The sequence below is a fragment of the Ornithorhynchus anatinus genome, chromosome 18, assembly GCF_004115215.2.
Source record: "Ornithorhynchus anatinus isolate Pmale09 chromosome 18, mOrnAna1.pri.v4, whole genome shotgun sequence".
Taxonomy (NCBI): Eukaryota; Metazoa; Chordata; class Mammalia; order Monotremata; family Ornithorhynchidae; genus Ornithorhynchus; species Ornithorhynchus anatinus.
Genome location: NC_041745.1, coordinates 13485796 through 13513361, shown reverse-complemented (window position 1 = coordinate 13513361; position 27566 = coordinate 13485796). Strand labels below are relative to the sequence as shown.

The window sequence follows — 27566 nt, the reverse complement described above, 5'->3', positions numbered from 1 at the left end:
GGGGGTAGGGCATCTTGGTCCCAAGCTGGGCAGGGAGGCAGTTCGGCTTTACCCAGCTGCCTTGCTGCTCTGTCTGGCTTTGGTCTCTTCCGCTTCCTTGCTGGGCTGCCTAGAAATTCTCAAGCACTGTCTCCCCATCGGACCCCCAGCCCCCATTTCTCCCCAGAACTCCAGGCCCAAGAGCAGCTGCTGACATCCTCCCATCTTTCCCTTCACCTCTCCCTCCACTCCCAAGGCTGGGCCCCATCTCCACAGCGACCTAACCCGACTGCTACTGTGGGCAACGGAAGGTGGAGATCTTGTCAACACTGCTTGAGAAAGCCAACACTATATATTTTTTTTAATAAGGGGTTTGGGAAGAGACATACGAGGGTGAATAAAGAGTATGGAGCGGAAGGAGAACTGCTCCGGAGAGGGCAGTGCAGGAAGAAGAACATAGCAAAGGAAACATAGGAAAGGTGAGCGAATATTTTCCTGTAGCAATTGGATATAATGTCAGGAGGGGCCTACAGATCTTGGGCTATGCTGTAGATGTATTTGTGGATCTGTTTGCAGATTTTCTATATTATGGTCATGTGGAACAAGAGATAAGCTTTAAGAAGACATTGTAGAGCATTTCATTATCTCATTTGTTCCTGCATAATCTCTCCTCTCCTTTGTGCCTTTGCTTTCTCTGTTGAAGGGAATCTAGAAAAGCCTAGTGGGTGTAGAAGCCAAAGAGAAAATAAAATCCCCAAACGACCAGTCTTAATGGGGATAAAATTACATTTTAATTTTAAAATTACTTCTAAATAGATTGCACTGTCCCCAAAGGCATATTCACATGGAAATACACTGTGACTTGCTTCACCACGATTAACATCATCATCATCAGTGGTATTTATTGATCAGAAGTCAGTGCAGTGAACTGAACTGAGCAGTATGGAGGATGAAACAGAAGAAAGACTCACAATCACCGATCCCAGGGGCCTTGTAATTGAATGAGGGGGAGGGGTGAAAGACAAAAAATATTTACAAACAGTGAGAGCAGGAGGAAAAACAGGAAGAAAAATTGCATTCATAATTGTGTGCATATAAATATATGTACATATATATATATATATGAATGCCTAGGTACATAAGTGCTCAAAATAGGAGGAAAATGTGTAAGTATTAAGGGTGGAATTGGATTGATAGGAATAGGTTATTATGAATCAATCTGGAAAGACTCTTACCTTACCATAACCTTTGGAGAAATCCCCCAAACTCACAGGTTTGTAATTGCTCCGAAGCCTGGGTCTTCCCATTTAAATGGTAAAATGAGTTTAATGATACTGAGAAATGAGTTTTGTCTAGCGGAAGGTTAGTAAGTGATTAAAAGCTGGATGCTTTTCTGAGGACTTCAGACTGATGGAATGACTTCTCTGAAAAGAGAGCCACATACTATTTCCAGCTGATTTGTGAATTCTAAAAAGATGAACCCTTGCATTCTCACCTATCTCTGACCACCCCAAACTTGAGAAGTATAAAGTTTAAATATTCCAGTCTAGAATAAATAAGGCCCTGCGATATCCTGGTTACAGACACAAACAGTAGCGTAAATAGCTGTTTAACTCAAAAGCACTAGGATATTTCCACGTAAGCTAATGATAAGGTGAAACTGCAAAAACAATCCCTGTTTGAATTGCAATTGCTATGGAATAACACCTGCAGGTTGGCAGAAATCGCATTCTTTGCTGATTTTAATTACCTAATGATACACTTATTAAATTAGATTTGTTAATAGCTTCTAATTTATAATACGGTGCCATCAGTAAAGGTCTCCAAGCTTGGCTGAAAGAAAAGTGATGGAGCAGTAGGATGGCTTTGTGAAATAAGCAGGGGCCTGGGAGTCATGTGATCTCATTTCTAGTCTTGGCTCCACTCTTGCCCTCAGTGTGCGTTTGGGAAATATACCTCTGTTTCCTCAAACTGTGATGAAAATACTTGTTTTCCCTCCCCCTTAGAATATGAACTTTATGTCTGATCTTTTTTTATATGGTATTCGTTAAGCTCTTACTATGGTCCAGGCACTGTTCTAAACTCTGGGGTAGATAAAGATAATCAGGATAGACAAAGTACCTATACAACATGGGGCTCCCAATTTAAGTCAGAGGAAAGAGGATTTAGTCCCTGTTTACAGATGAGGAAACTGAGGCACAGAGATATTAAGTGACTTGACCAAGGCCATGCCACAGACAGGTGGTAGAGTCCAGGTTAGAACTCAGATCCTCTGACTCCCAGGGCTGGGCTCTTTCCACTAGGCCACGTTTCTTGTAACTACTCTAGAGTTTGACACTTAATAAGTGCTTGATACTACTCTTAATGAAACTTTTTACAAAAAGAATAAGCATTTCTACTTTGAGCTTTAGAAGAGGAAACTGTGAGAACACTGTCATATTTCCTCTCTTATTGCAGCTCTTGCAGCCAAGAATAGGCACTTTGTGAAACCACTCAATAACCATTCAAGTCAGTGTATCCATGCAAATGGAAAGTTTCAGAGAAGAATCAGCCCAACCATTTCAAAATGCTTAACTTTGTTACAATCAAAAACAACTTCAGTGAAGAAATGAAATTGAGGCTCAAATCTGGCCTCCATTTTACTCACCAAACTCCCTTCAGTGGGTTTGGAACCGGTCCTGCGGAATCAGGGAGGAGGTTTTGGAGGTAATGATATTTCACGCGAAATCTCATTTGTCCCAAGGCAACTGAATAGCTGAATAGAGCTGGATGATCATTCATAAGTTTTCAGCCTTCTCTAATGGACCTGCACGTTATTGCCCGATTCCATCATTTGACAAATTAAAATGAAAAAGGTTTTACAGAAAGATAAATGGGTTTGTAATAACCTGGTGATTTCTCTGATTTTCCTAATAAAGTTCGATTGGGACTTTTCCACCCTGCACAGTAGGTGGGTAGATAAAAGATACTACTTCATAGTTCAGAGAAGCAGGTCAAAGAGACCCTGAGGGATTCTAAGTTACTTCCCCACTTCCATGGAGGTTGGAGTTAATCAAATAATGGTATTTACTGAGGACATAGTGCGTGCAGAGCACTTTACTAAGCACTTGGAAGATTACCATAGAGTGGGTAGCCACAGATAGTTCACGTTATTCCGTGTTCTGTCAACAGAAGGTGTTGATTAAAGATGGTATTTGTTAAGCGCTTACTATGTGCAACACTGTTCTAAGCGCTGGGGGGATACAAGGTGATCAGGTTGTCCCACATGGGGCTCACAGTCTTCATCCCCATTTTACAGATGAGGTAACTGAGGCCCAGTGAAGTGACTTGCCCAAAGTCACACAGCTGACAAGCGGCGGAGCTGGGATTCGAACCCGTGACCTCTGACTCCCAAGCCCGGGCTCTTCGCACTGAGCCACGCTGCTTCCCTAGAATGAGTGGGACCAAGGAATAATAGTCCTCATTCAGAAGCAAGCAATACAATAAAGCAATGAAACCAAGGTTGCAATTCCATCATAAATGGCTTGCTTTAAACTTTGAGAAAGTGGCCCTATCCTTCTAGATTTTAAGCTCGCTGTGGGTAGGGAATGCGTCTGTCACATTGTTACACTATACTCTCCTCAGCACTTAGTACAGCGTTCTGTACACAGTGAGTGCTCCATAAATACGACTGACTGACAACAGCCATCACTCCGAGGAGTTTGGGTGTGAGATGGGTCCATCCTTGGTAGACCGAGACAGAAATGGCCAGTGGAAAGTCAGAGATTTTCCTACCAACCTACCCCACTGAGTAAATCCAAAAAGAACCATTTTCAGTTGTGGCATAACCAAGTGGAAAGAGCACAGGCCTCAGAGTCAAAAGACCTGGGTTCTAATCAATCAATCATTGGGGTTTTTTTTTGAGAATTTACTACTTGCAATTGACTGTTCTAAATGCTTGGGAGAACACAAGACAGCAGAATTAGCAGAAATGTTCCCTTCTCTTAATGGGTTTACCACTTACTTGCCATGTGTCTTTGGGCAAGTCACTTAACTTCCCTGCGCCTCACAAAAAATGGGGATACGGTACCTCTTGTCCCTCCTACTTAGACTGTGAGCCCACTCTTGGGACCTGATTATCTTGTATCTATCGCAGTGATTAGTCCAGTGCTTGGCACATAGCAAGCTTGCCTTATGTTGTCGACTTGTCTCCGATCCACAGTGACACCATGGACACATCTCCCCTAGAACGGCCCACGTCCCACTGCAATTGTTCCGGTAGTGTATCCGTGGAATTTGCTCAGTCAAAATACAGAAATGGTTTACCATTTCCTCCTTCCACACAGTAAACTTTGGAGTCTCGGTCCCTGACTGTCTCCCATGCCGCTGCTGCCCGGCACGGGGGACTCTTGACTTGTAGCAGATGGCCTTCCACTCAGTAGGCACTGGCCAAGCTAGGAATGGAATGGGTTTGTCTCTGCCTGACTTTTCCTCCCGTAGTCAAGGCTGGAAGAATACTGGAAACTCTCCAGGTGCGACCCTGAGAGGGTCATGTAGAAAGCACTTACATATCTTTGTCGTTGTTGTTATTATTATTATTATTATCTAAGGCCCCTTAAGAAAGTGCTTTCTTCAGAGGTTGTAATAAGGACAGCTCCCCTTGTCAGCCCTGAGGTGGAGAAACGACATAGTATGAGACAACAGGGTCTTTTCTGACATATTTTTGATAGCTCAGAGCGGGTATATTCTCCACGAAGCACACTGATGCCCCAGGGCTAGTTGATAAAATGAATACGGCAGTAGAATTTCAAGAACTCTGTGACAACTTCAGAAATTAGATGTGGGAAAAAACAAGGAAACAATAACCCCCCCCTAAACAAATACAAAATAATTTGAGATACTCTATTTCAATCGTTCGGGAAAACCTTCCTTGGGTAACAAAATGTGTATATCATTTGATGCTGATGTTTGGCTCAGCAGTGATCCCTGCAATTTCAATTATATAAATGTGCATATGGTATTCAGACAAATATGAAAATCCATAAAATGCTACCTGAAAATAAAACGTTTTGAAACAAAAAACAAAGGAAAATGAATATATCTAAAACATCACGGAATGGAACAACTTCAATTTTTCCGGGGAATGAAATATTTGATACCTGAGTGCCCGGGGAAGTGATTAGGGTTTCTTGACTGGAATTTCATAACGTGAAAGGTTAGAACGGGGACAGGCTTAAGCACAATTTCCCTGCGACTGGCCAGTTGAGGTTCGTGACTGGCTATTTAAGATTTGAGGTGGTCGGTGAAGTGCCAGGGGAGCTGAAGTTCTTTCGTGTTCCGAGAAGAGCTCAAGCAGGAGTGGGTTGGTAGAGAAGACAAGTAGGACTTAAGCTGACTAAGGAAAGGAGCAACTGAGAATTTCAGCCAAGGCTAAAACTCGGCGGAGTTCCAGTCAATTTCGGTCAGTCAAACAAACAAAAGCCAAAATGGTGTGGGAATAGGAAGGGGTTTGAAGTGTTTCGTATTTGGCGGTGTTTACACCTGCATTGGAAGAGACCTTAAAATTGGAGAATCCCTCTAATCTAACGTTCGACACAGTTTACCCTATGCTAGAAAGATTTTCTTCCCCTCAGGGTTGGGGACACTGCTTTTGTTTGCCTTGACTTGGTGGAAAATTTCAAAGAGCAGCAGCCAGAATAGAGGTGAATTCCCTAGCTGCGAGACCTACCATCTTTAATTTGCTGGGTATTTATTAGCAATGAACCTGGCGAGACAGGGCAGATTTGGGCAGTTTCTGGAACCCACACAGAAAACAACCACTGGGCACCCCAACCTGAAACAATCTTTCATCATAAATGTCCAGTGCTCTTCAAATTTGGTCCCTAGAGTCAAGAGGTGTAGGCCTCTTTGCCTTGCCAACCTGCTTCCAATAATCCCTAAAACGTCACTGAGCCCCTCTGACAGCTTCTGTTACCATTTCCGACTCGGTTCCTGTTACACCCTCTCCATCAGGAAAGGGCAAAGACAAGTGATTCTTTTTTTTTTAGTTTGTGATATTTGTTTAACCTCTTACTATGTGCCAGACACTGTTCTAAGTGCTGGTCTAGAGATACAATAATCAGGTTGGACATAGTCCCTGTCCCACATAAGGCTTACAGCCTTTCTCCCCATTTTACAGATGAGGTAACTGAGGCACAGAGAAGTGAAGTGACTTAACCAAGGTCCAACAGTAGACAAGTGGCGGAGCCTTCTGACTCCCGATCCCGTGCTCTATCCACTAGGCCGATTAACCACGAACTCACTTCACTGACTCTTAAGTAATTGTACCATGAAAATGTACAATCCCTTCATAGCCAGGACCTGCCTGAAAGGAAAACACCATAACTTCTTAGTAGTTCTTATTCCCTAAAACTTTTCCAATAACACAGTCTCAAAACATTTCTACTAGGTGATTTGCATTTAACATTTTCTGTACAACTAAATCACTATTATTAGATTAAGGACCCGGTAATTTATCACAATACAATTAAGCTGAAAGTCTTGCATGTAAATTAGCACTACCTTTCAGTGTTCAAAGAGATCGTGGAATCTTGCTGATTTTCTTTTAGCAGTGAAAATACTTCTCTAAGGAGAATGTGCCTGTAACAACAGCTGCCTGCCTAACCCTTCCGATAAATAATTGAAACGAGTTAAATCCAAGTTCGCTCCCCAATCCATATCAGAGTTCAATGTCGGATCGATATATGCCATTTAACCTGTAAGCCCGTCAAAGGACAGGGACTGTCTCTATCTGTTACCAATTTGTGCATTCCAAGCGCGTAGTACAGTGCTCTGCACATAGTAAGCGCTCAATAAATACTATTGAATGAATGAATTTAACCATATTAATAGAGGCAATCCCCCTCTCAGGGTTGCACCTGCAGAGTTCCCGGTCCTCTACCGGTCTCGGCTACGGGAGGGAGAGTCAAGCAGAGGCCGGTCCATTCCATTCCACTCCTAGCTTGGGCAGGGGCTAGCGACTGGCAGGGAATCTGCTACACGTCAGAACTCACTTATGCTGGGCGGTAGCGGCACGGGAGAGAGTCGAGTGTGGAGACTCAAATTTACCACGCAGAAGGAGGCCGTGGTAAACCACTTCCAGATTTTTCCCAAGAAAACTCTCCGGATACGCTACCGGAACGAATGCTGATGGAGGTGGGGTCGCTCGACGACTCGACGGCATAAGGCGAGTAGAGGCAACAATACTAGCCGTGGTTGTGTTAGCGGTAATAATAATAATGATAACTGTGGCATTTGTTAAGTGCTTTCTATGTGCCGAGCACTGTTCTAAGCACTGGGATATTCATTCATTCATTCATTCAATAGTATTTATTGAGCACTTACTATGTGCAGAGCACTGTACTAAGCGCTTGGAAATGAACAAGTCGGCAACAGATAGAGACAGTCCCTGCCGTTTGACGGGCTTACGGTCTAATCGGGGGAGACGGACAGACGAGAACGATGGCGATAAATAGAGTCGAGGGGAAGAACATCTCGTAAAAACCGATGGCAACTAAATAGAATCAAGGTGATGTACATTTCATTAACAAAATAAATAGGGTAATGGAAATATATACAGTTGAGCGGACGATGACAGTGCTGAGGGGATGGGAAGGGAGAGGAGGAGGAGCAGAGGGAAAGGGGGAAAAGAGGGTATAGCTGCGGAGAGGTGAAGGGGGGGTGGTAGAGGGAGTAGAGGGAGAAGAGGAGCTCAGTCTGGGAAGGCCTCTTGGAGGAGGTGAGTTTTAAGTAGGGTTTTGAAGAGGGGAAGAGAATGAGTTTGGCGGAGGTGAGGAGGGAGGACGTTCCGGGACCGCGGGAGGACGTGGCCCGGAGGTCGACGGCGGGACGGGCGAGACCGAGGGACGGCGAGGAGGTGGGCGGCGGAGGAGCGGGGCATGCGGGGTGGGCGGTAGAAAGAGAGAAGGGAGGAGAGGTAGGAAGGGGCAAGGTGACGGAGAGCCTCGAAGCCTAGAGTGAGGAGTTTTTGTTTGGAGCGGGGGTCGATAGGCAACCACTGGAGTTGTTTAAGAAGGGGAGTGATATGCCCAGATCGTTTCTGCGGGAAGATGAGCCGGGCGGCGGAGTGAAGAATAGACCGGAGCGGGGCAAGAGAGGAGGAAGGGAGGTCAGAGAGAAGGCTGACACGGTAGTCTAGCCGGGATATAACGAGAGCCCGTAGCAGTAAGGTAGCCTAGCCGTTTGGGTGGAGAGGAAAGGGCGGATCTTGGCGATATTGTAAAGGTGAAACCGGCAGGTCTTGGTAACGGAAGATACAAGGGGTAGATACAAGGTTATGAGGTTGTCCCATGTGGGGCTCACAATCTTAATCCCCCTATGACAGATGAGGTAACTGAGGCCCAGAGAAGTTAAATGACTTGCCCAGAGTCACACAGCTGACAGGTTCTGGAGGCAGGATTCGAACCCATGACATCAGACTCCCAAGCCTGGCTCTTCAGTAATAATTAAATGAACGCCCTCTAAGCAAAATACATTTTAATAAACCCTTAAGAAGGAAGTACAAAACAAGCATGTTCCCATCCCACGTGGAGTTTTCCCTCTAACAGGGGAAGATATACATCAGAATATTTAGAAATTGAATTTAGAATTATATCTAAGCATAAATTAGGATAGGTATAAATGAATTCATAAGTGTTAGAGATGACTGATGGTCTTATATGCTTTAGACTTACATGACTTTCCCTCTGGACTCTTCCCCCCTCTAGACTTTTCTCCTGCTCTTGATACTAAATTTGTTATAGTCAGGGAACATATCTACTTATTCTGTTGTACTCTTCCAAATGCTTAGATCAGTGCTCTGCACATAGAAGGGCTCAATAAATATGATTGATTGATTGAGTGCTATTAATTTCTACTTATGATGTATTTTTAATTTTCAGTACTAATACCGACTGAGGTATTTAAGTGCTTACCTGGTGCCAAGCACTAATCTAAGCACTGGGCTAGACACATCGTATTCTCCCAAGTGCTCAGTACAATGCTCTGCACAGAGTAAGCACTCACTAAACATTGCCTGATGGGTGGACTGTAAATTCAAAAAGGAAAGACCATGGTGGAAATTAGTGCCATGTTCTTGTCTGTCCGTCTCCCCCGATTAGACCGTAAGCCCGTCAAACGGCAGGGACCGTCTCTATCTGTTGCCGACTTGTTCATCCCAAGCGCTTAGTACAGTGCTCTGCACATAGTAAGCGCTCAATAAATACTATTGAATGAATGAATGAATGAAATTCCCAGATCAGGAAGAAGGTAGCCATCACTGGGCAGTCCATGGGAAACCTTGACACTAGTCAACCGCCGGAGTAGAAGGGAAGACCCAGCAAGATTGGACTCAGAGTGGTCGTGGAATTTGTCAAGCACTGGAGTTCCGATCCCTGCCCTGTGGGCGTAGAAACTCATTGCACGTAACACCTGTGGTCACAGGGGCTCTGACCTTCCTAATAATGATAATGTTGGTATTTGTAAAGTGCTTACTATGTGCAGAGCACTGTTCTAAGCGCTGGGGTAGATACAGGGTAATCAGGTTGTCCCACATGAGGCTCACAGTTAATCCCCATTTTACAGATGAGGTAACTGAGGCACCGAGAAGTTAAGCGACTTGCCCACGGTCACACGGCTGACAAGTGGCAGAGCCGGGATTCGAACACATGACCTCTGACTCCAAAGCCCGGGTTCTTTCCACTGAGCCAACCACAAACAGTCCCTAACAGGAACTAACCCACTGCCCCATCTGGGGACCCCGCTCCCCGCCCCCATTCTTCCTTCTGTACGGGGAAGATGAGGGCTCTTGGACGTCAAAATACCTTTGATAGAAAGAGGGAAATGATATCCACAGCTTCCGAAACAGGTATTATATAATGAAACAATAAGGTGATTTATTCTGTGCTGCTTACCGTTGTTCAGGCAATTATCTAAGCTTCTCCTTTTTTGTCATTCAGAACAATAAGCGGGACTGAATACAACAAAAGGCTTACATTTTCGTCTCCTAATCCAATGAGGACACACAAAGAGCTTTTGCCGAGGCGGCGGAGATAACCACCTGAGCGGGCCCTGCCCCGGACCTCGGAACACCCCAACCCAGATCTTCCTATTACAGTTTCCCCCTCCGGGAAATGAGCATCTTTCTGAGAGTCCCCGGAAGGCTGCAGAGACCTGATTGCAGTGGCCTAGGGAGTTTCACACTTTCCACAAATCATTGTTGAGCTCAGGTCCTTTAATCCTCCAGCTCAGTTTCGCAAACATCAGTCAGAGCAGAGGGGAGAGACAGAGAACTCCGTGGGGAAAGCAGATGGGCCAGCTACAAGACTCGGATTTCAGCTCCGTTCACCCATCCGTCTTCCTCCGTGAAAAGTCACCCCGAGGAACCTGCACGTTCAACAGCCTAGCTGAACGTGAAGGCCTGCTTGGGATCCATACGCCTCTCAGTTTGGAGGAAACGCACGCCAACTCACCCCTGGAGCCCTCTGTTGATCTTGGTCAATCCTGCTGATCTTGGATTACCTTGGTAAACCCGGCGATTAAGATTCCCCTTGATTCCCACTCCCACGGCACCCGGAAGACCTTTCTACAGCCTTAGCGGATCCGACTTCCCGGGGCCAGGGTTCAGAAGGGGTTAAGAAAGAGGCTCCATTATGGTGGAATCAAACGTCTTCCACTTCCCGCAGCAGCAGCGTGGCCCAGTGGAGAGAGCACGGGCTTGGGAGTCAGAGGACCTGGGTTCTAATCCTGGCTCTGCCGTGTGCCTGCTGTGTGACCTTGGACAAATGGCTTAACTTCTCTGTGCCTCGGTTACCTCATCTGTAAAATGGGGAATCAATCCTCCTCCCTCCTACTTTGACTGTGAGACTTTCGTTTGCAACAGAGACTGTGTCCAACCTGATTAACCGGTATCTATCCCACTTAGAGCATTTCTTGGCACACAGTAAGCACTTCAGTCTATTATTATTATTATTATTATTAATAATAATAATGTTGGTATTTGTTAAGCGCTTACCATGTGCAGAGCACTGTTCTAAACGCTGGGGTAGATACAGGGTAATCAGATTGTCCCACGCGAGGCTCACAGTCTTCATCCCCATTTTACAGATGAGGTAACTGAGGCACAGAGAAGTTAAGTGACTTGCCCACAGTCACCCAGCTGGCAGGTGGAGGAGCCGGGATTCGAACCCATGACCACTGACTCCCAAGCCCGTGCTCTTTTCACTGAGCCACGCTGCTTCTCATAATTATTATTCCATACATTATTATGTATTATTATATTATTCCAGCTGCTTGATCAGTGTCCCATCCATCGGTGTACCAGAAGGGCTCAGCCAGGCTGCGTACCTTAGCTGATCATTCATTCATTCATTCATTCATTCATTCATTCATTCATTTGTATTTATTGAGCACTTACTGTGTGCAAGGCACTGGAAGAGTACAGTGTAACAGTAAACAGAGAAGCAGCGTGGCTCAGTGGAAAGAGCATGGGCATGAGCAAGTTAAGTCACTTAACTTCCCTGCGCCTCCGTTACCTCAGCTGTAAAATGGGGATTAAATCTAGAATAGAGTATCTCGATTCTATTTATTGCAATTAAGTTGTCTTGTTTTTGTCCGTCTCCCCCGATTAGACTGTAAGCCCGTCTCTATCTGTCTCTATCTGTTGCCGAATTGTACATTATGGTCTTAAATTATGGATATGCGCGTACGTGATGTGGGGCTGAGGGTGGAGTGAATATCAAACGCTTAAAGGGCAGAGATCCAAGTGCATATGTCAATCAGGCAGTCGATCGCATTTATTGAGCTCGTACTGTGTATGGAGCGCTGTTCTAAGTGTTTGGGGTAGTACATTATAACAATAAACAGACCCATTCCCTGCCCACAACGACCTTATAGTCTAGAGAAGCAGCATGGCTCAGTGGAAAAAGTGCGGGCTTGGGAGTCAGAGGTCATGGGTTTGAATCCTGGCTCTGCCACTTGTCAGCTGTGTGACTGTGGACAAGTCAATTCACTTCTCGGTGCCTCAGTCACCTCATCTGTAAAATGGGGATTAAATGTGAGCCTCACGTGGGACAATCCGATTACCCTGTATCTACCCAAGCGCTTAGAACAGTACTCTGCACATAGTAAGCGCTTAACAAATGCCAACATTATTATTATTATTATTATTAGAGGGGAAAACAGACATAAATATAGATAAATTAATTGCAGATATGTCAGTAAATTCTGTAGGGTTGGAAGAGGGGATTATTAAAGAGACCAAGTCAGGGCAATGCGGAAAGGAGTGGGAGAAGAGGAAAGGAGGGCTTAGTCAGGAAAGGCCTCTTGAAGGACATGTGCCTTCAGTAAGGCTTTGAAGGTGGGGAGAGTAATTGTGAGCCAGATATGAGGAGGGAGGGCATTCCTGGCCACAGGCAGGATGTGGGCAAAGAGGACAGCGGTGAGATAGACGAGACCGAGGTAGGTGAGAAGGTTGCCATGAGAGGAGAGGAGTGTGTGAGCTGGGTTGTGGTAGGAGGGTAGCGAGGTGAAGTTGGAGGGAGCAGGTGATTGCTTTAAAGCTAATGGTGAGGAGAAAGCCATAGGAGACGCAGAAAGGAGAGGGAGTAAGAGAAACGAGGGCTCAGTCGGGCAGTGAAGTGATTGGGCTGGGTTGTAATAGGAAATCAATGAGATAAGATCCCTCAGTGGTAGTTGGTAAAGCCAATCAATGTTAATGTAGATGGGGGTGAGCTGACTGAGTTCTCTAAAGTCCATGGTAAGGAGTTTCTGTTTGATGTGGAGTAGGCTGGGGCACCACTGAAAGGTTTTGAGAAGTGGGAAAACATGAACCAAACATTTTCTTTTTTAGAAAAATAATCCTTGCAGCAGAGTGAAATATGGACTGGAGTGGGGAGAGCCAGGAGGCGGGGGGTTCGGTGAGGAGACTGATGCAGTGTTCGAGGTAGGATATGATAAGTGCTCGGATTAGAATAGCGGCACTTTGTCTGGAGAGGAATGGGCAGGTTTTAGTGATACTGTGAAGGTAAAACCTACAGGATTTGATGACAGATTGTGTGATTTGGATGAGAGAGATGAGTCGTGGATAATGCCAAGGTTATGGGTTTGCGAGATGGGGGATAGTCATGTTGTTTATTGTGATGGGAAAGACATGGGGAAGACAGGATTTGATTGTGAAGACTGGGAGTTTTGCCTGGGACCTGTTGCATTTGAGGTGTTGATGGGACTTCCAAGTAGAGATGTCCTGAAGGCTGGAGGAAATGCAAGAATGCAGATAAGGAGGGAGGTCAGGAAAGGTAAATTTGGGAATCATCCATGTGGAGATGGTAGTCGAAGCCATGGAATCAGAGCTGAACTTTGAGGGACTCCCACAGTTCGGGCGGTGGGAGACAGAGGAAGAGCCAGCAAAAGAGATAGGAGAAGAACCAGGAGAGGACTAGCAAAGCAAAGACGTGAAATGTTTCCAGGAGAGGGAGTGGTCCGTATTTTGGATCGTATTTTGGTTTCTCTTTGGAAATTCCCCAGAGCAACCAGTACTAGCTGCTCCGTTGGTTCTTGTAAAATATGGAGAGTAAAAAGAAACAGAGGTCCTTTTTCTGTTGTTTTTCCTTTGTTTTCAATTTCAAGATAATAAGCTACTACTCCAACAATTCAGTCAACTTTGTCACTTCCAAATTATTTCTTGCTCCCCAAATAGCTTTCACTGGAGTCAATAGAATTTGGTTTCTTTTTTTTCTTGATTGCAGAGTACGGTGTGAGACCTTTAATCTATATTTGTATGGCTGTACTGCCTGTTCAATTCTCCCTTCATCTGTCATCTCTCTGTAGATGATCCCCCAGGCTTCATAGATAGATGCATTCTAAACAAGTTACCAAAAAAAAAAAGAAAAGAGATAATTTCCCAGATGCTTTAATTTGCATTTTCCCAAGTTCTTTCAATCTCCTGATATCATTTCCATGTAGTCAATGATGCTCAAAAAAATTTCCAGGTTCTGATACTTTTGAATTTAATTAATTTACTCCTTAGGCCTTCCCACTTCCAGAACACTTTCAGGTAGATGGTAAATAACACAAAGTATTTTGTCTGCTATTCACTTTCCTAGTCTTTATTCAGATTATCCCTTCATAACTCCGTATTTGAAAATGGATTCTCTAAAGACAGAGTTATCCCAGGCCTTAAATTGGGGCTTTTGTTATCATGAAGCCACCTGTTGAGTCAGGGCCATGCTCCATCTGGATTTTGTTTCTATTTGCCCTTGTGCTTTGGGATAGACCATCCAACATTCCAAATTTTTCTCCTCTACATCCTCAAGTTTTCCTTTATTGATTCACTATGGATTGCCCATCCAGGAATGTCTCCAAAATTTATGGAACCTGCAGTTTTTGTCCTGACAATATCTTGCAGTTACCAATTCCCTGTGTTTACTATTTGCATTGGAAAGACATTTATCCTTTTGTGGGATTGAACCTCCTATTCTCAAGCTTCCAAGGATGCCACCTTGGGGTAAATTCTCCTGGCAATCAAGATAAATATGAACAGCAGTACTAGTGTTAAGATGAATGAGTATTCGATGTGTGGAACGTGTCCCGTGAGCCAGAATATGCAAATGGTATAGTGTTTTTTTGCTCCAAACATATTTCCTCTAGACTGTAAATTTTTTATGCAGGAGGAGAAAAGGTAACCCGAGATTCTGAACTGAAATCCTCCAGGGCTAGTCAGTCATAAGGTTTTGATCCCCAAACTGGTTGAAATGAACAATAACAATCACTGGGAAACTTTGGCAAAAATGTCTCCTGTCCAAGCTCTTGGAAGATTACAGTACAACAGAGTGGGCAGGCACATCCCCTGCCCTCATTCATTCAGTCGTATTTATTGAGCCATTACTGTGTGCAGACCACCGTACTAAGCGCTTGGGAAGTACCACTGAGCAACAAATAGAGACAATCCCTGCCCACAACTTACAGACTAGAGGGGAGATAGACTTTAAAATGGATTATGGATATGTACATAAATGCTGAAGGCTTGGGGTGAATATCAAGGGCTTAAAGGGTAAAGATCCAAGTATAGAAGGAGAGGGAATAGGAGAAATAAGGGATTCATCTGGGAAGGCCTCTTGGAGGATACGTGGTTTAAACAAAGCTTTGAAGGTGAACAGAGTTATGGTCTGTCATATATGAAGGGAGAGATAGTTCCAGGCCAGAGGGAGGATGCAGGCAAGGGGTGGGCGGCGAGGTAGATGAGATCGAGCTCGGTGTTAGAGGAGTGAAGTGTGCAGGCTGGGTCATAGTAGGAAATCAGTGAGGTGGCATAGAAGGGGCAAGAGGTCTCTAACAGTATCTCAAATGTGTTTTGATCAAGTTGGAGCCTGACCATGACTGGTGAGAGGAAGGGCAGACAGGGGAAAGAGCATGGGACAGGGAAACCTGGCTTCTAGTCCTGGCTCTACCGCTTGCCTGCTGTGTAACCTTGAGCAAATCAGTTTCCTCACCAGTAAAATGGGAATTCATTCATTCAATAGTATGTATTGAGTGCTTACTATGTGCAGAGCACTGTACTAAGCGCTTGGAATGTACAAATCGGTAATAGAGACAGTCCCTGCCCTTTGACGGGCTTGCAAATACATATTCTCCCTCCTTAGACTACAAACCCTCTAGACACTAAGCTTCTTGCAGATAGGGAATGTGTCTACCAGCTCTGTTATAACGTACCGAGCCCTTAGTACAGAGCTCTGCACACAATATGTACTCTATAACTATAATTGATTGATTGATTGACCCTCATGCGGGACAGCGATTGTGCCTGATCACACTGTCTTGCATCTACTCCAGTGCCTGGCACCTAATAAGGGCTTAATGAACATTCTCATTCTTATTTTATTAGTATTATTATTATTATTGTTGTTAATGTTAATAATAATAAGGGTTTTTCAGAACCAATAAAATTCATGAAACGATCATTCTAATTCGGAGTATCCGCTGAGCCTAACACAGTTTGGATTTTGGCTGGACTCTGTGCATTTGGCTAAAGTCCTATAATTCTCAGCCCAGCCCTACAGCATTATGTAGAATTCAAGCAGTGGTATTTACTGAGCACCTACTCTGGGCAGAGCACAGAGTACTTGGGAAAGTCCACAGACATAATCCCTGCCCATAATTAACCTACCTGTAAATTATTTGATTCCCTGTTTCCCCTGTAGATCATAAGCTCCTTGTAGGTAAGGCCTGAGTTTACCGACTCTATTATACTGTACTTTTTCATGTACTTAGAACAGTGCTCTGTGTGCAATAAACGATCGATACCAATGATCATTTTAATTGCCAGAATGAAAATCTGAACTCGTTAAACTAGGCAGGCTCATTTTGTCCTATTGTAGTTGTTGATGTTGTTGTGAAGCACCTTTCCATTTTTCAAAATCCACGTAATTAAGTTAGAAATGGCTACAGTGGAACAAAACAGCCACTGTTATTTAGAGGGAAATGGGAACTCCAGGTAGGTCTCCAAGCATGAGAACAACTACATTTCAAAATCCTCTTTTGTGTACTGTGTTAGATGTGCACTGCCTCATGTTGTCACCACTATCTCTGACTCCCTGTTTGTAGGATGCAATCTTAATTCATGGAAACTGGCTCTGCCACTAGAAACTCATCTGAAAACTCACACCTGATAATGGGAAAGTCACATGTAGGGAAATTGATCCTCACGAGGCCTGATGGAAATCATTTTTATTCCTGAGCAATGCGAACAACTCAAAAGCAAGCAGGGTGTGTGCCGGTGCCTCAGATGTGAACTGCTTAGAAATCTGATTTCCACAAAGAAAAATCCCGTTTTTGCTCTGTTGCTGAATGTGTCTGCCTGCATTCAGCTAAATATGGATGTGGTCACTGAGTTCTTCCACTTTGTATTATCTGACAGTCTCCCACTCTCCCCACCTTCAAAACCCCCTTAAAATCACATCTCCTCCAAGAAGCCTTCCCTGACTAAGCCTTCATTTCCCCTATATGCCCTCCCCTCTGCAGTATCCTTGTACTCTACTGTTTCCCCTAACCAAGCTTTATTTTAGTGACTGTGTCCCCCTATAGAACAAAGCCCTTGGGGGCAGGGATCACATTTCCCAACTGTATTATAGCATATTTTCTCAAGTGTTTAGTACAGAGCTTTGCACACAGCAAGTGAGCCATAAAGACCACTGAGCGATAGATTGGTTGATTTTTTTATGGTATTTGTTAGGCACTTACTGTGTGCCAGGCACTGGGATAGATACAAGCTCTTCAAGTTGGAAACAGTCCCTGTCCCATTCAGGGCTCACAGTCTCAATCCCCAGAGTACAGATGAGGTAACTGAGGTACAGAGCAGTTAAGTGACTTTCCCAAAGTGACACAACGGACGAATGGCAGAGCTGGGATTAGAACCCAGGTCCTCTGACTTCTAGTCCCGTACTCTTTCTACTAGAGCCTTCTGCTTCTCAATGCATGAATTAATGTTGCAGATCATCGTACTTCATTTATTTTTATTGCCTTTCAATAAAAAATTATTTATTCAACTTTTGTATTTTCATGATAATACGAAAGGCAAAATGGAGAACGAGGGCATCAATCAGGCTAGGTCACCTAGGCCAAGCAAGCTCTCTAACCCCTGAACCTAGGTCACTTAGGCCAAGCAAGCTCTCTAACCCCTGAACCATTACCAGTAAGAGGAGGTGTGTCCAGAAATAAGTTTTCTTGCCCTATCATGACAAATACATCAGGGTTAGCCAGGGTGAGATAGAGTTAGTTCTGTATATTCTCTCATTTTCATTCAACAGAGAGAACAGTATTCAGGCACAGTTCACCTTTTTTTTGTCCCAAAGCTGGTGCAATTCAAACAGGCACAGAGAGATCGTAAAAACAAACAAAAACCCAACAACATTTGACATCACTGGCAAATTGGAAACTAAACACATTTGACTGTCTTGACAAGTTCATCCAAGTTCAACGACTACTCCACAATGGCCCGGCCAGCTGAGTCAGAGTCAAGAGATCCTTGTCTGACTCTTCCTATCACCAAGGATGGAAAGTCTAGGATTGTGTAACGGGATAGTTCTTCTTCAAATGATCTGATAGTGTAACGAGGGACTCAAGGGACTCAAACTCATCTTGGATACATCTTCAATCTTTGGAGAAACAACTGGAAATCAATAAGCTCTGAGGACCACTAATTTAGCCTTATAGGAGCTGCTGAACGTTCATGCCTGGGGCACATAGAGGGAACGGGTCTACAAACTCTGAGAGTTTGTTAGGTGCTTACTATGTGCTAAGCTCTAGGGGGAAATACAAGTAAATCGGGTTGGATGTAGTCCCTGTCTCACATGGGACTCACAGTCTTAATCCTCATTTTACAGATGAGGTGAATGAGGCATAGAGGAGTGAACTGACTTGCCCAAGGTCACACAGCAGACAAGAGGCAGAGCTGGGATTATTACCCATGACCTTATGACGCCCTGACCCGAGCTCTATCCACTAGGCCATGCTGCTGTAGTATTCTCCCAAGTGCTCAGTACATTATTTTGTGCACTAAAAACACTCAATAAATCCCACTGATTAATACTAGAAAATATGTAGGCGGAGGATTATAAACAACCGCACGGAACCAGTGAGCCACGTGGCTCAGTGGCAAGAGCCCAGGCTTGGGAGTCAGAGGTTGCGAGTTCTAATCCTGGCTCTGCCACTTATCAGCTGTGTGACTTTGGGCAAGTCACTTCACTTCTCAGGGCCTCAGTTCCCTCATCTGTAAAACGGGGATTAAGACTGTGAGCCCCACGCGGGACAACCTCATTACCTTGTATCTACCCCAGCGCTTAGTACTATGCTTGGAACATAGAAAGCGCTTAACAGATACCATCACTATTATCATTAGTATTATTATTTTTCAAAAATCCTTAAACCCAGCCAGAGATTTTCAAGACCAACATACTGCTTAGCAAAGGTGCCAACCTCTGCTACCAAGGCAGCCCGCTTTCAAGGGGTACATGAAGAAGAAAAGAATTAGAAAAGAAAATGGAGAAGGACAGTTGATCACGAAAGACAAGATATAGACAGGTAGAATGTGATATTTTAACTTCTTCAACCCCTACTGAAAGTTTCCAGAGCCGTTTCCCTGTTCAACCTTCTAAACAGCTCAAGCCACTGGATGTATTTGAGATGTCACATCTGACATTTAGAGATTTTCCCTAAATACCAACAATAAGCCAACCTTGTTAAATTCACACCATGCTGGGAGGGAAGCAGTGTGGCCTAGTGGAAAGAGCATGGGCCCGGGAGTTAAAAGACCTAAATTCTAATCCCGGCTCCACAATATACCTGCTGGGTGACTTTGGGCAAATCCCTGGACTTCCCTGTGCCTCATTTCCTTCATCTGCAAAATGGGAAGTCAATATCCATTCTCCTTCCTACTCATTCATTCATTCAATAGTATTTATTGAGTGCTTAATATGTGCAGAACACTGTACTAAGCGCTTGGAATGTACAAATCGGCAACAGATAGAGACAGTCTCTGCCCTTTGACGGGCTTACAGTCTAATCAGGGGAGACGGACAGACAAGAACAATGGCAATAAATATAGTCAAGGGGAAGAACATCTCATTAAAACAATAGCAAATAGAATCAGTGTGATGTACATCTCATTAAACAAAATAAATAGGGTGATGAAGATATATACAGTCGAGCGGACGAGTGCAGTGCTGAGGGGATGGGATGGGAGAGGGGGAGGAGCAGAGGGAAAGGGGGGAGAAGAGGGTTTAGCTGGGGAGAGGTGAAGGGGGGTAGAGGGAGCAGAGGGAAAAGAAGAGCTCAGTTTGGGAAGGCCTCTTGGAGGAGGTGAGCTTTAAGTAGGGTTTTGAAGAGGGGAAGAGAATTAGTTCGGCGGAGGTGAGCAGGGAGGGCGTTCCAGGACCGCGGGAGGATGTGGCCCAGGGGACAACGGCGGGATAGGCGAGACCGAGAGATGATGAGGAGGTGGGCGGCAGAGGAGCAGAGCGTGCGGGGTGGGCAGTAGAAAGAGAGAAGGGAGGAGAGGTAGGAGGGGGCAAGGTGATGGAGAGCCTTGAAGCCTAGTGTGAGAAGTTTAGAAGTGAGAAGTTACTCAGACTGTGAGCCCCATGTAGGACCTGATTATTTTTTAACTACCCCAGCTCAACGTTCAGTGCTTGGCTTAACAAAGACCACAGTGTATATGCTGGACCTACTCTTCATGGGAAAGTGTGGATGGAGAGAAAAGACACTAGAATGACAATGTTTGATAAAAAATGACCTTAAGGAATCACCTTAGAGAACATGGAAAGTTCACTAGCTGGTTTTAATGACATACATGGAACAATCTCAAATAAGGGCACAACATGAAATTGTGCTAGAGCAAAAACTAGGGCATGTTGGTCCACTTAAATGGGGCAGGATCTCAATGAAATCATCCAGTGAGCCAGATTCAAGTAAACAGTAAGTGAACACACTGCAAGCAATCCTTTTAACCTTTTCCACTTGAAAATAGAGTGTTTGTTGGCAGAATTTTAAATCGGGTAAAAATTCACGATTCAGGGCCACTAATCTTTAAAGTTTAATGAGCATTTTGCTAGTATTCTGACACACAGTTTAGATATTTCATTTTTCAGAGTTCTTGAGTACATCATTGTGTATGAGTTTCTTAGTGAAAATAATCTAAATATTTCATTTTTCTCTACACAGAAGCCATCCAAATTGTATTCTTGTAAAATTAGGTCCAATAACTCAGATCAGCAAAAATTAGTGGTACTACATATTTGAAGAATGACCCCTTATTAATGCTGAGAATAACATTTTTTTAACCAATGTTTTGTTTTAGCATTTTAACATGAAATGCCTTGAACCTAGCCCTATCCTCAGGGATGTTTCCAGTCTGTTGCTTATAAAAGACTCTTGGGGTTCCTGGTAACTTGATTTTTAGGTGACTGAGGTCAGGGTAGGTAAGTTCAGGCCATCCGAGGCCCTGCATTGCTCCAGTTTGCATTTTGGGCTATTTTTCAAGGTCTCGGTGTTCCTGGTGTACCAGGAGAGATAAGTGCTTCGTTTCCTCTCTGTGATAGATCTTACGCCAATTTGTTCACTCCCAGTTCAGAAACTGGGGCTTTGTAGATCAGATGTGATAACATCTTTGGGCAAGGAGCCAGATACGACTGTACATTTAGCCAAGGGATCAGAGGAAGCCATCCAAACCACAGAGCCTTGTATTGGACCTGAAGATTTCTAAGAAGATGCATCATCGATCTGCCTCTGGAATGGCTGTGGAAATGTACCGTTTCTAAAATGAGGAGTGTTATTAGGTACATCCACAAAATGCCAGTACAGCAAACATTTTAATAGGATCATCTCTGCCATTTAGAGATAATGAAAGAATCTTCTAATTAGTTAAACAATTCAAATTAGCATCAGCCAAAGGTTGATAATTGAAAAACGAATGATGTCTGTTGTGTTCAATGGATTTTCACAGGCATTTAAGGATTGGAAGGAATTAAGGCAAAGATGTTGACTGCAATCAGTGACACCCACTCCGTCCCCCCCACCAACCCAATCCAAACCTCCCCACTCTCGGGGCTCATTTCCTTATTGTCTTCCTCAGCTTCCAGGCTGTTCTCATCTTTGCCTGGATCTTTCATTCAATAGTATTTATTGGGCGCTTACTATGTGCAGAGCACTGGACTAAGTGCTTGGAATGTACAAATCAGTAACAGATAGAGACAGTCCCTGCCCTTTGATGGGCTTACAGTCTAATCGGGGGAGACGGACAGACAAGAACAATGGCAATAAATAGAATCGAGGGGATGAACATCTCATTAAACAATAGCAAATAAATAGAATCAAGGTGATGTACATCTCATTAACAAAATAAATAGGGTAATGAAAATATATACAGTTGAGCGGACGAGAACAGTGCTGAGGGGATGGGAAAAGAGAGGGAGAGGAGCAGAGGGAAATGGGGGGAAAAGAGGGATTAGCTGCGGAGAGGTGAAGGGGGGGGTAGAGGGAGTAGAGGGAAAAGGGGAGCTCAGTCTGGGAAGGCCTCTTGGAGGAGATGAGCTTTAAATCTTAGCTCACTCTCCCCTTTGGCTGGCTCTGGCCTGAGACTGTCAGATATTGAGTCTGGTTAATTCCCCCACTATACTCAGACACCGGATGTCCTTAGTCCAGCAGCGAGAACCAGTGAAATTGAGCACAGGCCTGGGAGTCAGAAGACCCGAGTTCAAATCCCCATTCCCCCACTTGACTGCTGTGTGACCTTGGGCAAAGCACTTACTTTCTCTGTGCCACAGTCTCCTCATCTGTTAAATGGAGATTGAATATTATCCACTTGGCTCCTCCCTAGACTGCAAGTCCGCGAGGAACAGGGACTGTATCTGGCCCGGTTACAACGTATCTTCCCCAACTGTTAGCACATAGTAAGCATTTCACAAATAGCACTGTTATTATTATTATCATTCATGCACAGTGTGAACATTGGCAACAAACTTCCTTGATTAGCCAGTGCTCTCTGTCACGTAGTTCCATGAGGCAACTCTAGTACCTCCAAACGTATTTACATCCTCCTCCAGCCAGAATCATGCATGGATTTATAAACAGTTACTATTTTGGCCATTTTAGTCAAAAATACTACTACGTTTGTCTCCCCGAATTAAAGGATGAGGTCCTTGGGAGCAAGGAATATTTCACTTTACTCTTCTGTCCTTCCCAAGAACGTAACATTGTGCACTCGATAAACGCCACTACAACTGAAAGCCTAATCATTCCTGGTATTCCTAATATTACCACTGTTAAACCTAGTACAGTGCTCCGCACACAGTAAGCACTTATTAAATAATAATAATGATGATATTTGCTAAGCGCTTACTACGTGCCGAGCACCGTTCTAAGCAATGGGATAGATCCAAGGTGATCAGGTTGTCCCACGTGGGGCTCACAGTCTTCATCCCCATTTGACAGTTGAGGTCACTGAGGCACAGAGAAGTGAAGTGACTTACCCAAAGTCACCCAGCAGACAAGGGGGAGGGTCAGGATTAGAACCCACGACTTCTGACTCCCAAGCCCGGGCTTTTTCCACTAAGCCACGCTGCTTCTCTAATAAATATGATTGAATGAATATTACTATTACTACAACAATTCTTACTTCTACTACTAATAATAATGTTGCTATTTGTTAAGCACTTACTATGTGCCGAGCACTGTTCTAAGCACTGGGGTAGATACAGGGTAATCAGGTTGACCCACGTGAGGCGCACAGTCTTAATCCCCATTTTACAGATGAGGGAACTGAGGCACTGAGAAGTTAAATGACCTGCCCCAAGTCACACAGCTGACAGGAGTATAAGCTTCTACTGAAACAGCGTGGAGCAGCGGATAGAGCAGGGGCCCGAGGAGGTCATGGATTCTAATCCTGGCTCCATTACTTGTCCGTGGTTTGGCCTTAGGCAGGTTACTTCACTTCTCTGGGCCTCAGTTACCTCTTCTGTAAAACGGGAATTACGACTGTGAGCCCTACGTGGGACGGGGCTACAGCCAACTTTATTTGCTTGGATCCACCCCAGGGCTCAATACAGTGCCTGACATGCAGTAAGTGATTACCAAATACCATTATCATTATTATTTTACTTCACGAATCAGTTTGCCCTTCAACCAGGGAAATCTCTAGAAGAATATAGAGTAATATAAAAAATCAAATCATGCTATGGCATGTGCTTCATTAGTCCCTTCTTGCCCCCACTTCATTTTTCCTAGCAGAGATTCAATTTTCCTCAGCTACAGAACAAGCTTCCTAAAGAACCTAGCACTCTCTTAACATTTTTCTTATTAAAATAACTACGTCAACACACATTCGTGATCGATAGGAGCATCTTGAAAAAGTGGTGTGACTGCAGAGATTCTGGCTGCATTATACTGAGAGGATTTTTGCAGTTCATTAATAGCACATTGGTCACTGTAGTGAACCCAGGCCTGTAATTTGTCTAGTTTATTTTTAGGGGAGATTTTTAGGGAACTGAAGTTATTAGTTAGCTAAAAACAGAAGACCCAAAGGAGGAAAAAAAGGGTGGAATATGAATAGCCCCTGTTTTCAGGAGAAAAGTCTACTCAAGGGAAATTTATTATATTTTTTCTCCACTGTTGGAGGAAAAAAAGTCGCCAAGTGACCCTTTTCAGCAAAGAGATGTTAGCACTATTTTCCGGCCGAATTTTGCAGGAAACGATCAAATTAGATACATTGCAAAGGCCTGGACCTCAGCTCTCTAATCATCAAGGCATTCAAGGGAAAAGGGCAGCTCCTTAATTATCCGCTCTAATTTAGGAAATGAATTGAAGAACTAGGGGAACTAGAAGGCCAAAACTGCCCATTATCTCCAGGGCCACAGTTTGCTAAGTCTATTTTCCCCAGTCTCAAAATGGGACTGACAAACTCTTACTGTTGATAGCATCATCTTCACAGCCAAGGGACTTGTAGGCAAGGGAGAGAGGGTCAACTTATTGGTAAAACTGACTATGGTGGTGGGGAGATGAACTTTGGCCATCCCTGATTCTTGGATAACCCAGAACACTCTGAACACAGAATCAGAAAGATTCTGAGGAAACATGCACTAGTCTGAGAAAAGGAATTTAGTCCCTGTCTCCAGGGGACTGGGCAGACTGGTTGGGAACTGGACTTCTTAGAGCTAAAAGGAGGGGAAGCAGTCCGAGGCGTGGGAGGATCGAGGGTCGACTGTTCCCATCAGAGGTGGATCACTGTATTCCCAAATTGGAAGGAAGTCTTTCTGGAGAGAGATGGGTTTAGAATTGTCCTAATTAATAATAGTAATTATAGCTATTGTAATAACAATAATTATAATAATAGCAATTGTGGTATTTTTTATGCATTTACTATGTACAAGACACTGTTCTAAGCACTGGGGTAGATACGGGGTAATTGGGCAGGACAGCAATCCTGTCCCAAGTAGGGCTCACAGCCGTAATCCCCATTTTACAGATGAGGTAACTGAGGCACAGAAAAGTTAAGGACTTGCCCAAGGTCACACAGGAGACAAGCGGCAGAGTCAGGATTAGAACCCAGGTCCCTCTGACTCCCAAACCCATGCTCTAACCACTAGACCACGACGACGCTTCTCTCAATGTGAGGGTTCAGCTCCACACTCTTCAAAAGAAACATTGCAAGGGACCTAAAGCAAATACAGGAATGTTGCTATGCGGAGCATAGAAATAACAATTAAGTGCTAACTATGTGCCAAACCCTTTGCTAAGTGCTGGAGTAGGTACAATACAATCAGATCAGACAGAGTCCTTGTTTCCTATGGGCCTCACACTTTCAAAGGGAGAGAGAACAGAGATTTGGTCCCCAGTTTAAAGATGGTGAAACTAACTCAGAAAGGTAAGTGCTGTGCACAAGATCACAAAGCAGGCAACTAGTGGAGTAGCTGCTTCCATTTTCTCTCTTCCATCTCTCTCCTTGACCTCCAGCAATATGCCCCCAGCCCCCTCCGTGCCATCGCATTTGCCCTCTCTGAGGTTAGCAATGACTTCCTTCTTGCTAAGTCCAATGGCCACTACTCCATCCTAATACTTCTAGACCTCCCAGCAGTCTTCAATACCGTGGACTATCCCCTTCTCTTGGAAACACCATCTCACCTGGCTTCATTGATTCTGTCTTCTCCGGGTTCCCCTCTTCTGTCTCTGGCTGCTCCTCATTGTCTTGCCCCAGCTCTTCCTCTGCCTTCTATTCCATAATGGTGGGATTCCTTCAAGGCATATTTCTGGGTCACCTTCTATTGTCCATTTACACCATCTTATTTCGTGAATTATTAGTGAGTTCATGGAAACGCTGATAACATCTGTCATTCGAAATTTACTATCAAGAAGAGAATGATTTTTAATGACTATTAATTATTAATAGTAACGATGCATTAAAGTTTGCTCAAGTTTTTCTGTTCTGAAAAAACAGCTTAGAAATCAGAATTCATTACTGAGTTACCTTGCAGAGCGAATGTGAACCCCTCCAACCTGCTAATAAAGGAATTCCTGTCCCTTCAGACTGGCAAAACTTAGTTTTTCCAGTAAGCGCATTGCTGTGGCTTCCAGGATTCCCATTGCTTTTACATATCGATCAGTCGCTCTGGTCCGTTCCCTTTTCTAACTGCCCTCAACCTCAGGGTACGTCTCCTATCTCCTCCTGGGGCCACCCCCTTTTGGCAGGGTCTCTTTCTGGCCTAGTGTTAACTGCCTTGGGAATGAGTTGGTTGCACTCTCATTGTGGATTTGGAAAGCCTTTGGGTTTGAGTCTCTGGCTTGACTAGAAATGGCAGCAGGAAGGCATGGGTATAGCCCTAAGAAGAACTTCCCAACTGTGAAGTTAATTAAATCCTGGGTGAGTGACTGCAGGAGATGGGAGCAATATTCTTGCCTGGAGGTGATACAAAATCGAATCTTAAAGAATAGATTGGAAGAGCTTGAGAATGGGCCAGATGATACAAGCATTTGCACATCCTATTAGGGGAAAGGCAACATTATTTCTTAAAGGAGAAATCTTGTCTCAATCTGCTGGAATTCTGTGAATGGGCCAATAGGCCTGTGCATAGGAGGGGACAATCGAGGAACCAATCAATGGTATTTCCTATGCACAGAGCGCTGTACTAAGCGTTTAGAAAGGTGCAATAAATAGACTTGGTATACACAATCCCTGCCCACAAGGAGCTTAGAGTCTCCGGGGGATACAAGCAAGTGAACATAATTCGTTCTCAAAAGATCTTTCCACCGATCACTTAATGTTATTTATACAATAATGGCAACAATTTTGCTTTTTGTTAAATGTGCCAAGCACTGCATAGATACAGGATAATCAGATCTGACTTCACAGGGCTCACAATCTAAGGGAGAGCTAAAACAGAGATTTCATTTCTATTGCACAGATAAAGAAACTGAGGCACAGAAAAGACAAGGGACAACTCTTCAGGGTCATTGTAGAGCTGATCCTGTGAAGTTGCTAGTGTAAAGACTTCCTGGAGAAGGTGGAGTTTTAGGAAGGCTTTGAAGCTGGGGAAAGCAGTGATGTGGTGGATTTAAGGGAGAGGGAGTTACGGGATGGAGAGTTTTCTCAAAGGGTCAGAGGCTGGAGAGCCCTGGGTTAGAAGGTGAGATTGGGAGGCATGTGTAAAGATAGTCGCAATGAAAGATGGAGAATTAGTTGAGAACCTTGAAAAGAATGGTAAGAATTGGAACCTTTGGATAAGATTCCACTCTACAGCATGAACATGATGATGGAATTGGAGGGAATAATAATAATAATAATGGCATTTGTTAGCACTTACTGTGTGCCAGGCACTGTACTAAGCACTGGGGTGAATACAAGCCAATCGGGTTGGACACAATCCCTGTCCCACTTGAGGCTCACACACTTAATCCCCATTTTACAGTTGAGGTAACTGAGGCCCAGGGAACTTAAGTGACTTGCCCAAAGTCACGCAGAAATCTTTTCAAATCTGGACTAATATATAGAAAACAAAGGGTGGGAATAAATGGCCACTTTTGAAGAATAGAGC

General features: G+C 44.1%; 1 protein-coding gene and 1 non-coding gene across 3 annotated transcripts in view; both read right to left on the bottom strand.

Annotated features, from left to right (window-relative positions):
• The window catches only part of GABRG3 (gamma-aminobutyric acid type A receptor subunit gamma3), a 437607-nt gene that overhangs the window by 268371 nt on the left and 141670 nt on the right, over positions 1-27566 (bottom strand). The window lies entirely within an intron of this gene.
• LOC114805619 lies at positions 4371-4508 on the bottom strand. The gene has a single exon (XR_003753590.1). It is a non-coding gene; the product is annotated as a small nucleolar RNA SNORA7 (small nucleolar RNA).